The 13,101-nt window shown below is 35.6% G+C and overlaps 1 protein-coding gene across 1 annotated transcript in view; it reads left to right on the forward strand.

Moving 5' to 3' along the window:
* Window positions 1–13,101, forward strand: part of mtd (TLD domain-containing protein mustard) — a 1,050,893-nt gene that overhangs the window by 91,470 nt on the left and 946,322 nt on the right. The window lies entirely within an intron of this gene.

The following is a 13,101-nucleotide window of genomic DNA, read 5'->3' on the forward strand; positions in this document are numbered from 1 at the left end:
AGGGAAAAACAATCGAAGGCAGACCAGAAAGTCACAGTTCAGTAGTGACCGGTGTTGACGTAGTGCCAGTATATCTCGACGATCGAACAATGTCTCATTGTCGAATGAGACAGCAATTTTTAGCAAGTTTCCTCCTTTGATCGCGGAAGCATTGCACCATATTGCGATTGCTGATTTACCATCCTCCCGCGGCATTGGAGGCAGTATTAGACGAAACACAGTCACAAGTCATGGGAATAGGAAATCAGTGGCCACTGGAAGACAAGATTAACGATGTGCACTATCCCAACGGCCACGTTATACTACAGTCCGAGAAGACAGACTTCTTGTGTACATGATATGAATATGGTAGATTGGATAGCCACATCCCGAATACTGGCGTTATTTGTGTGCAGCGACATATGTTCCTGCGAAGAGTTCGACGTCGTCTGGAAGGGCAGGGAGGCGAATGGCATATCATCCTGTTCTCGAACGCTCCTGCTTCTGTTTGCATCATTATAATGGCTGCATCAATTTCTCTTGATACCGAGGCAACAAAATGGGCAATGCGTGCATGTTATAGCATCACACTGGTCCTGCAGTGGATGTTACGATATGGGTGTCATTTGATTTTACATACCCATACCGAGTATACATACAAGTGAATTTGCATCTTCTTCGTAAAGAAAAAACTTTCAAATAAATAAATAAATAAATAAATAAATAAATAAATAAATAAATAAATAAAGAAAGAAAGAAAGAAAGAAAGAGATAAAATCGTATGACATTAGTTTGATCCCTCTAGAGTTTCCATAGTCCGTACAAATCTCCTTGTTCCTTAAAAATGGTTTCAATATCATTGTCCCTCCATTGATTTGGTATTTTTCCTGTTCATAATTTTTCTGCACCAAGTCCCATACAATGTCTATACCTTCTGACCACAAACTCTTCCGTGGTTCTCCGTAGTAGCTCAGTGGTAGAGCGTTCCCCTTTGGAGCATGGAGTCTCTGGTTCGATCCCAACTCGTGCTAAGTGGATTTTGTGGTGGACAAATACCGTGTGCGTGGGTTTCTCGGGGTTCTTCGTTTTCTCTCACTTTATTCATTCCACTATTACATTCATTTCTCATCACCAATGTCTCCTTTAGCCTAGCAGCATAACTGTGTTACGTAAAACTTAAGGATTTCATTTCATTTTTTCTTCTGTGCTTCTATTGGTATGCCAATGCGATCTATTGCTTTTCCTATCATCAATTTCTTTAATACTTTCTCCATTTTTTCTCGGGCTATTCTTGGTGTTATCTAAGATTTGGAGTTCCATCGCTGAAAACCTTCCTAAGATTTTCTTCATTTAAAAGCATTTCGAAATAACTGGCCCCATCTCTCTTTAATCCTGTCTTCATCGGTAAGCACCACTACTTTATTACGTTCATTTGTTTAATATGCGTAATATCCTTTATTGCCTTGTCTCTAGTTTTTGCTAACCTGTGGAGCTTCTTTACTCCACCTGGTGTTTGAAGTTCGTCATGCTCTTCATCCCAGGTTTCATCTTTAGCTCCAGCCACTGCCCTGTTTGCTGCCTTATTATTCACCTTGATGCTACTCTGTCCTAGAAGCATCCCACATTTTGTTGCTTCTTTCTTTACGTTAATATCGTCTTGCACTTCCTCGTTCCATCACCAAGTTTTTCTTCCTGCTCGAGAACTCTTTCAGGAAGTTCCGCCCAAAGTTTTCTCTGCGACCATCAGTATAATCATACTGTTTACGCTCCACCGTTTCTACGCATGCTCTTCTTCCAGATGTACTCCTTCCATGATATTTTCTTTAAAAGATCCTTTTCATTTCTCTTTTTCTTCCTCTACTGTCCATTTCGCGGCCTCTTGTTGTATCTACATTCGAATTACCAGTCTACATTCACCCTTCTATGCTGTGGGCCCATGCTTTCATCATACCTCACAGCTTTTTTTTCTTTTTAATTTCCTTGAGATATTGTCTTCGGCACAGAATGTTGTCGATTTCACTTTCTATTTCGCTACTCTTGTTTAAGTAGTTAAAAGTCAAAATGTGCTCCTTCCTCTTTCGAGAAAAGTTTTATAAATCACAAAATAGAATGTCGTTCCAAAGTCTTATCATCGAATGTTAGTTCTTCCTCGTTTCTCTTTCGCACGTCCCAGCCACCGTGTATTCCATCAGTCTCTTCGCTGTTTCTACTGACATACCCATTCAAATCGCCGCGCACAATTAATCTTTCCTCTTTAGGGATGCTGCAAAGTTCGTGGTCTAAATCTTCCCAGAATTTTTTTTCTTCGTCCTCGCAGCCTACTGGCGGAACATTCGTCCCTGCATATCGTAATATTCATCACTCTGTCACTCCTGTTCACACCTACCACACTATCTTTCAGATTACTAAAATTAACAATCCCTAATCCGTTTCTTCGTTGTCAATTTACTCCATTATACAGCAACTTGTAGCCACCTCCCATTTCTCTGGACTTACTACCTTTCCATCTTTCTTCTTGCATGCACACGGTTCTCAACTTTCTTCTTTCCATCAGATCTGCAATCTATCTTCCCCATCCATATATCGTCCCAACATTAAGTATTTCCATTCTTACCACTGTGTGGAGTAGCTTAACTGAGCCCATCCTTTATTCGGTAGCCCTTGCCCGTTCCTCACAGAAGTCGGGCGTAGCCTTTGCGCGTCGTCTACAGGTTACGGGCTTGCATTTTTCGAGGTTTAGATTATAGGACCATTATGATGGTTTTTGGTGTAGCTTTTACGACCGGATGCCCTTCTTGATATCAACCCTCCTCAATGTACGTACTTGGGACTGCCATCAAATTGGGCTAGAATTGCTCCCTGCTCCTCAGCGGCTAAGTTGTTTATTTTTTTCTGTCTAAATATTAAATTATGTCGTTGGATTCCATTGTTAACATTGTGTGAGAAATTGTTCTTCTAGTTAAAACATTTTTTCGCACTAACTTAAAGTGTCCAGGACTATAATTTCTCTTGCTTATTAAAAAAGGCAAAAAATATAAATTTATAACATATGACGTTGCCAGAAAAACGTAAAACTTACAGGAAAAACGTAAGATCTGGTAACTCTAGTGTTGCTTGAGAGCTCGATGGACAATATAGTGACATATTATAGGTGAGATTAACACTAATATTTATTACAGATAAGAGTAGAGTCGTCATTGTCCAAGTTGGTTCTCAGCTTAATTCTTATCTCTGATGGTGGTAGGCCAGTTTTTCTCCTTATAGTTTTGAAGTACTAAGTTGATCACCCTGTAGGCGATTCATTTTGCCACAACTTTACCATAGATAGATTTTAGCATAACGTAACTTCTGGAAAGTAGTTACAAGTTTCACCTCTTTCTCAGCTTTTGAATTTCGGGTCAGAGGTCTGTATGAATACACAGTAAAATTGAAAATTTGAGTTGTTAACTTCTCTTATAACCAATTAAACTTAATTCTCACTTGCAAACTGATATGATCAAATTTTCAAGTTATGAAATCTTGGTTTGTGGAATTAAATATCGTTTTGCATATTTATGTAATATTTAAAAAAAAGAATAATTTCGTTACATTAATTTCCAATATTAACTCTAAGATCTCATTCACACATGTTACATAAATGTTGAAATTTTATAAAACGGAGAGACAACCCATAACATGTATTTTTGTTAAATAAGAAATTGAAAATTGAATAAAACAAAATATAACCATTAATTATTATTATTATTATTATTATTATTATTATTATTATTATTATTATTATTATTATTATTATTATTATTATTATTATTATTATTACAATGTTGACTAGTAGTTAATTTAAGGTGAAAATGGTTTTAATACTTTTCAATGTTATACTTCATTCCATATATAGTAAATTTGCAACACTGCTCTTTGTTGTAGCCCCGGTGACAAGAGAGAGAGAGTTAGTTTCCATGGTGATTTCGAAGGTTAACAACACTGTCCGCTCAGTCATTATACATAAATGGATGTAATACAATTCGTTATCTGACGCGCACAAGAAGGAGTATCAGCACGGCGGAATCCATCTGATCTCCCATTAAAGCGAAGTGGAAACTGCCAGCTGATAAGCAACCGCATGCTGTCGTTAATGAACACTGCATTCCACTAGAACATGAACATCAAGCAGCAGCAGGCTTTTATCAAACAGTTGCTTAGACCAAGTTCTATTAAAGTCGATTTATTCATCAGCACCAACACGACGATGATAATCAATAAATATGTGTCATACTCGTAAAATGCGATAAATGGTACCATTTAGTTGTATAATCTTTTAATACACATTTTTTTAAAAACGATATTCCCTGAGAAATTTATCATAGGTTCATATATTCGTTTTCCTTATGTAAGTAAATTAGCTCCATTACCAGAAGATTGGCAGGCAGTCACTAAAGTTGGCGGCATTCTAAGATTTTTCCATAATTATTGCACATACATAATTCGTTAATGATTTTGAGTTCCTGTGACATCTCTATTTATTTATTTATTTATATTTATTCCTTAGATTTATGTCGGAGCTTATTTTCTGTTTTCTTTCAAATGAAATTAGATTTTAATGAAGCGAGTTTATTGATTTCATCTTCAAGTCTACTGGAAGTACAGTGGTAGAACCAGTGGCGACCGGTGGATTGTGGTTTTGGGTGTTGCAGTACGAACAATAAGAGACAGAAGATATAAAGTGGACTCATTGACTAATCAGCATAACTTTAGATGCAAATGCTATGTGACATGTGAAATTAAATAAAATTCTGTTTAAAAAAAATGCAGAACATTTTATCCGATTAATCACCTTAGTTAATTAGTAAGTTCATTTTCCTTTCTTTGATTGGAGCAAATCTGTCTAATACATGCTGGTTGAACTCTGGTATTCTTATTGTCAGGTCCTTTTTCGATGCAAAGCATAACCAATGGTGATAACCTTTCTTGGGACATTCAATTCCTTGAAAGGGTCAATTCTTTTTCATGTAGAAAAATACTTTTCGTTTTTTGCTGACACCATAAGTACAGTTAATATTAATTTCAGAAGCTTTGTAGATTCACTAAATAATTTTTCTAGATTATTGCGAACGATTCATTCTAGCAAAGTCAGTCCCTGACACAGTGATCCGAATTCCTCTTCAGCGTTGACTGAAGAGAGTTGGTAGCAGAGATTAGTGTTATAAAAAATGTCTATTGAACAAACTTTATTCACAGTTTATCTAGGAAAATTTAAAATAAATTGTGGAAATGTATCTAGTCCAAATAACATTACTACCATAAAACATCCTGTAAATTTAAACTGGATTTTTTTTAACTCTCCTGAATTGTCCTTTGCTTGTTTTGTCTAAGCCTTAATTGCAAGCTTTTCCTCAGTTGAAAGCTGGTCAATATTTTTTGTAAGGTATTTACAGAAGTCACGGTATACAATTCATTCAGAATTTGTAGGTTATTTACAGAAATAAAGCACACACAATAAAATTAAATCTAATAAATAAAAAGCAAAACAGTGATACAAAAGTGGTACTGGTATATGAATTCTGAATGTCACATATTCATACATCAACACACACACACACACATGTGCGTAAAAGAAAAAAACTACATTCCAAATCATCCGTCTTGGTTGTTACGCAATGCACGATTAACACAATATACTTCCACATGAGGCGAAACAATGTTTATCAATGTCATATGTTCTGGAAAGGAAACCTTGAAACCCGCCAGATGTAGGATCAGCATGTATATCTAACAGAAGATAAAAGTCTAAGAACATCAAAACAAACAGCACTGCCAGTTCTACACCCAGAAATGTGTGTTGGGAGGGGTTCGATACGTCTATGCAATATATACCTTTCTTATTCTGCATCCGAAAAGACTATAAGTAATGACTGTCACCTATATTCTTAGCAAAAAAAAAAAAAAAAAAAAAAGATAGAGCGATTGTTTTAAAGAAAAGAGAGAGTACATGATGAGGCGTAAAATAAAATATTTAGCCTACATCAATCGTGTCTCTGTTAAACAAGTATCGTTCGTTAGGAAAGTCTACAAATGTTAGTCAAGTTTCGAAATTTTTGGGAGGTCCGGACCCGGTGGACCCCCCTCGTGGCTACGCCCCTGAGCATTGCTAACTAGTCCCAAATTCAATGAGGCGTTCCCCATCATACAGTTTTATGTGGAAATTGTCAAGAGTATAAAATATACTTATTTTATAAAAGAAATATTTATATACTAAAATACTAGGCTATTCACAGAGGGAGGGAGCGATTCTACATACTGACTTAATAATATTTGAATCACAAATTACTGTGGGAGAAGCCTTCATTATCAATATAAGCTAAGAATTAACTTGTAAATGCGGGTCTACTTTCATTTGTTTTCTGGTCTACTAGATATTTCCTTTCTTATTTTGTAATTCTGCAATCACTTTTTTAAATTGTCATTATATTGATTTGCTTCAGTATGGTCCTGTAATTTAAAAATATGAATGCATAAAAACAAATTCCATTTGTTAATTGCTAGTGAAAGAAAATTCAGAAATCGTATTAAGCTCGAAAAACCTTCTCGTTCACTGGAAACCGTGCTGGGTTACAGAAGCACTGCAACGACCAGTCCCTTTAACTTCTGAGATAGGGGAATGGAGACTTAACATTCGCTCCAATTGTCGCGCTGAAGGAATCTGGTCGTTGTATTCACGCTGCAACACAATATAAATTAGAGACTCTGTGGCGGATTATTTTTCGATTTTTAAAACGGATTAACGGAACGGACAGTTACAAAAGTAAAAAATATGTTATTTAAAGTGTATATTTGCGAATATTAAAAAGTATTTTTCTGTTCTTTACTACTATTGATAATAATATTTTTTTCTTGAAATACTTTGGTCGTTGCGCAACGCTGCAACACTAACATTATCCGCCACTGGGTAGAACGCTTGCTTATGGGAGAGGGGTCCCTGGTTTGGTCTCTGGCCAAGTAAGTTTGTGTGGGCAACATCGTGTCCGTGCGTTTTCTCGGAGTACTTCTATTTCCTCTTACTTTTTCATTCCACCAATTTTTCTATCAGAGAATGCCTTACTAAAAATAATACGAAATTTACCATTTTATTTTGCTTGATTCTTCATCAGTGAAAGGAGATAATGAAATGCAAGTTACCACAATCATAGATAATGCTATTCTACAACTGAAAATATGAACCTGAAGAGTGTTCAGTGTTGCAATCCATAGAAATTACAGTGTTGCCAGAAAAATAATTTCCCTAAAATCTAAGCTAAGACAGCGAGTAGAGGAATGAACTCAACTGCATTTGATTAAGTATCATGTTGTTTTGGTTCCTTGTGAACTACTTTTTAATTAACATTATTATTTAGTTTTAATAATTGTATGTTAAAACTATTTTGTTTATTACAAACTAAATACAACTATTATTTAAAAAAGTAATTCACAGGAAACCAAAACAATATGATAAGTAACCAAATGCAGTTGAGTTTGTTCCTCTACTCGCTGCCTTAACTTAGATTTTAGGGAAATTGTTTTTCTGGCAACACTGTAATTTCTATGGATGGCAACACTGAACATTCTTCAGATTCATATTTTCTGTTGTAAAATAACGTTATCTATGATTGTGGTAACTTCCATTTCATTATCTCCTTTCACTGATGAATAAACAAGCAAAAGAAAAATTGTAAATTTTGTATTATTTTTAGTGAAGCAGGCTCTTAATCATCCGTCTCCCGTGATCTAAAAAGCGTAATCATGGCATGTTGAACTGAAAGCTTTCATATCAAGTTTTTTTTATATGTCTAATTAAATATCCGATGCTTTTTTTTTAATGAATTTTGCATTATACAGTGAAACTTCTCCTGACGGACATCTCTAAATAACAGCCACTTTTCAATTCTACGGCAGAATATCATTCGGTACGATGGAAAAGTTATTCTGATTAGAGGACATTCTCAATAACAGACGCGGACATTGAAAACTATTCCCCAGACCATATGTAGAACTTCCAAATAACGGACAGCCAAGAATATAACTCTGCTATTTTCCGGGATTTCTAACATTATTGCGCAATGTTGAGTAAGGTCTTCTATTTCTTTTGTATTTTGTTTAGCTCTTTTTAAGTGCATTGTTTAGTAGGAACTTCCAGTATTGGTTGAAAAATGGAATGACGTCCATTTTATCTTCGTCTGGCTATAAGGATCCATTTGCAAGATGCAAGCATCGAGTAAAGTACAGTATAAAGGAAGGGAAGAAGGGTTGTTTGTGTCTTGTGAAGTTAGTGCTGACTGTATGTGCCAAAATATCTCAGAAACTCAAACGATTAACATTAAGTGAGTCCAAAAGTACATAGCAGTAACTTTTCTTGTGTTGCATCTTACGCTTTTTCCAAATAGCGGACACTTCTGAATAAAGGACAGTTTTACGTTTCCAGTTTCTGTCCAGTACATAGAAGTTTCACTGTATAAAAATTAATATTTGTTACATTTGATTATTAAAAAAAAAAAAAAAATAGTGCCCACGAAATAAGGAATATTTAAAAGGATAAATACCTATATAAACCTATGGGTTAAAAAAAAGATGACGTAAGTGGTATTACGCTTGTCACGGTAATTTATTAGGTCATGCTAGTGGACCTTATAAGATTATGATGTTTGTACGTCAGTCTGTCTAAGGCTCTACACGATAATTCTTGAACGAAAAATAATTTTTTAATTCATTTTTTGTAATAAATAGCCAGAACGATTATCTCGGCCAAGATCATTAACGGAATGAATTAGTTAAGTAATGCCTTTGCCGTTGGGTATCTATATTCCATTTATTCATAAATGTACGTGTTCGCTTATCGCTAATATGCAACCCTCAAAACATTTCAGTTACGGGTTGCATAAACATTTAGGCGAAAATATTTACTGTAGATATTCTTAATTCTTATTATAAACACAAGTCTGTTAATTCATGAATGTACGTTTCCCGTGACCCCACTTCTGAAATAGAGGCGCGTTTGGTAGTAGCGCTGGAGTAGTAGCTAGCGCATGTAGCATGGTACCGGGTTCGATTTCTGTCGAGAATGCATAATAAATTATTTCACAATCATTCACTTTCATTGTCTCCTTTAATCTAATCATTGGACGTTAAACTAAAATTTAATTTCGATTCGCGTGCCCCCCTTTTTTTAAGCAAAGTTTTCCCCCCAAACTAACCTACTACTATTTGAACGTGATAACGAATTTATTTATAATTTCAACGATTATTCTATATTGAGCCGTTTCCTAATTTATCTGTAAATACCAACTTTATATTTACTTAAGTCTTCATCCCGGCAAAATTAAAATACCGCTAATTTTACAGTAATTATGTGATATCTTCAAATAGATAAAAGGTAATTGAAATATGGAACAAGAGCGCCCTAGACAATATTATTTTGCGTGAGGTACCGTTATCACAAGTCACCTAGTAGCTTTCCGTTTTCAGCTGTTTAGGAACGCGAAAATAAATGCTAATTTTCAAAATGGCTCGAAATCGAAAGCAGATAAGTGAGTCGTGATAACAATTTCTCATGTAAAATAATATTATCTAGGGCGCTCTTGTTGCACATTTCAATTATCTTTTATCTATTTGAAGATATCACATAATTACTGTAAAATTAGCGGTATTTTAATTTCGCCGGGATGAAGACTCTTAAGCGTATCGATATCACAGACGGGCCAGATAGTAATTTTAATTCCAACAACTAAAAGCAACAGAAACTAAGATCAACACACTAAACACCACTTTAACAATGGCTCTATATAGGGCTAATGCTGTGTGGACATATCTGCATGGTTATTCGGTAGAGACATTCTGTCGAAAAAGTGTAAAAGGTTTTTCAGGTCAGCCATCCTGAGTGAGGATTTCCTAATTCCCGTCAGGCAAATGCCAAAATGGTTCCTAACATACAGGTTCCAGGCCGCTTCCTTCCTTCCCCAATCCTTGTTTCTTCTCTTTTCTCGGCAGAGGCGGATCTAGAAGGTAAAAACTGGGGGGACAACCAGAACTTAAATTATAATAGGTGTATCATGAGTTTACTATAACTTTCAAAAATATATAAATAATAGTTTCAATTATTTTTGATACTCAAAAAACTGGGGGACTAGGCTCCCCGGCCCCGGGCTAGATACGCCACTGTTCCTTGGATAGTGTAATCGCTGAGGAACGTCATCCCTCACACTTGATGGGTTAACATGGCCATAAATGCCGAATGCCCGGAAATCTAATTACTAATCGTAATCCTGAATGGCTATTATTAAAGGTTAAGATAGGGGTAAACAAAAAGGATTGAAATCAAATCCCGTGGTAAACGATACTGACTGGAGTTTCTCAGTCCTGGCTTCTGGCTGTTCGATGTTGACTTTTGTGTACATATCATAGGCACTGACGACTTTTATTGTTTTCAGTGTGTGCTTACGCTTCGGTACTTATAAAACACTACGTCTCGAATTCTAATATTTACAGATCTAAACCAATGGTTCCCTAACTGGGGCTTTCCCTGAAAAGCGTGAAACTGGAGCACTGACTGCTCAAGTAAAATGAACTGTGAAATTACTTTTAAGCTGCAAAGGCGTGAGATTTTTCTTGTTAACCACGTTTTCATAAACTTTACAGTGAGCAAAACTCAAACTAAGTACTGCGATTTATTTCTTCGTTGCAGATGTGTAATTAGCAATATTCGCCAAAAGTAAGAAACTGGACATTTTAAAAATAATAATGATTACGATTAAACCTATGAGATGTTTGAAGATACTCTAAGTGAAAACTGAACATGACTCATCTGTTGTAATTTATATAAATCCAATATATATATGAAGACATTTTACATTTTTATAAATACAAAACACGGCACCAAACTCGAGCTATTTAAAGGCTATAATTTTATTCTACAAAGTTATATTCGCTTTCTAAAATGAACGGCGATGTTGTTCATATGTTTCTTGAGGAGTTTGATTTACTTGAGAATCAGCATCTACGCGTTATGACATGTCGAGGGTGTTTTTTTTTAAATGATTTGTAGCCCTATGTCTAATTTATATTTTATGTTCTTTGGTTTCTCATGTAATGTATATTTTTATATCATTGTGATATGTTTGTTTATTATTGGAAATTGTGCACTGGAAATTGTAATTGTTCCTGAAGTTATTATTATAGCGCACAGAGCTGAACACGGACTCGCTCGATTAATTTTTATTACCATTTTAAGATTGCATTCTGTAATTAAATAGATTATATTCATTGATAAAACTCTCTGTAGATGATCTTTATTTTACGACACAAAAGTGCAATTTCGAAACTAATTCCATCCAAGGCAAAAATCCAATGAGTGCTGAACAGCCATTAAAAATTTCCAATAAGTGCTTGAGCACCGGGACACCGATATAGTCGACGCCTATGGTATGTAAAATGTTTGAATGTACTCTCCGAGGCAGGTTCTAGCCTACATACCCTCGTGCTTTGCTAGGGTCAGTAAGCCAGTAGAGTGCAGATAGGATTGCCAGTCCAGCTCAGAGAAACTATTTCAAATTTGAAATTTAGAGTTCGAATAGAGACATGAGTTGAGAATTAAAATAAGTTACGTGTGTAATTATGGCTTCATTGCGCTGATAGTCAATTGTGCATATCAATTAATATTCCTATGTTCTTGTTCTCTAAATTGTCAAGAACCTTCGCAGACGACTTACGTATATAAGAAATGGTTCATTTAATTCTTACCTCTCCCAATTGTAAAATGGCCTCTTAATAAGCTGAATTTATAATATTTGTTAGTCTATCGTAATGTAAGTCCTCCACCAGGACTGTAATTTATGATGTTGCAGGAGCTAATAAATTAGTACCTTGAATTTAACATACGCCGTAAATACTTTTCATTATACTATATGAAGTTTTTTTTTTTTTAAAAAAAAAAAAGAAATGAAATGAAATCCTTGAGTTTTACGTCCCACGATTATGCCGTTTAGACTAAAGGAGACGGTGATGATGAGAAATGAATGAAATGGTGGAATGAAAGTGGAAGGAAACGGGAGAACCCCCCCCCAGAAAGCTCACGCACGGTGTTTGTCCACCACAAACTTCACTTGGCGGGATTTTTTTAAAAAGAAAAAGGCACAATAGTTCAATGTAAGCTACAGATACGTTAATGTTCCTGTCACCATGGGAACATTCAGACAATTTACCCACCTTAGCACATCTGGCAAAGAACGACATCTACTAAATTTTAACGCCAATCCGAGAGTTTCCTGCAGAGAATCATGTTTCTCGCCTTATGAGGTTACGAGAAGTCGGAGATGCGTGTAGTGGACAAAAACATGAAGGTGAATGTTGCTTACTTCTAGGAGTCTATCATGATCTAATATACGTACATTTCCCTCCTTTGTACGAGCCAACGAGAACCAGGTGCGGATCCACATGGCCAAAACGTCTTTCTATTCCCTCCAGTTTCACCATGACATGGAGCAAGAAACCGAAACCCATCTTACTCTCTTTCATGCCATTCTTGTAAAAGGCCCCGACCTCAGCCTAATAGATTTCTGCCCATTTGGACAGTTAAAACAATGTCTACTACAACGCCCTCACTGGCCTATTAGAAACATCTATTCAAGGGAGAAACTGAATGGAATTCTTAAGTCTGTGCTCCAACGTAGTGGAAATTGCGATCTTAGGTAATAGTCCATAATATTAGTGTTCAGGTACAATACAACTAATGGTAGTTAAAAGGCTTAACATGGAGCACTTTTTTTTTTTAATCTGTCCTTCTGTATTTCATTACTGAATCGAAATAATTCTTTCCTTCCTTTCCTACATATTCTTAGAATTTATTATGTATCCTAGTTGTCATATCGGATAACTCATTCCAAGCATCGTAAATTATTTGTCATCATGGCTTACTTCGTTCCATTTGTTTACTTTTCTCTCATGCATGCTATTGGTTTCTCTATTAATGTCTTATTCTTTATGTAGACCTATAACATGCGTGTGTGGGCCTTCTTTGTTCTCGTATTCATTTTGTTTGTTTTATTCTTTGAAATTTGATGATTAAAACTTCCAGTACTTTTTACTTAATATATTGCGTGGCCA

Source organism: Thermobia domestica, chromosome 8 (genome assembly GCF_964235325.1).
Source record: "Thermobia domestica chromosome 8, izTheDome1.hap1.1, whole genome shotgun sequence".
Lineage (NCBI taxonomy): Eukaryota > Metazoa > Arthropoda > Insecta > Zygentoma > Lepismatidae > Thermobia > Thermobia domestica.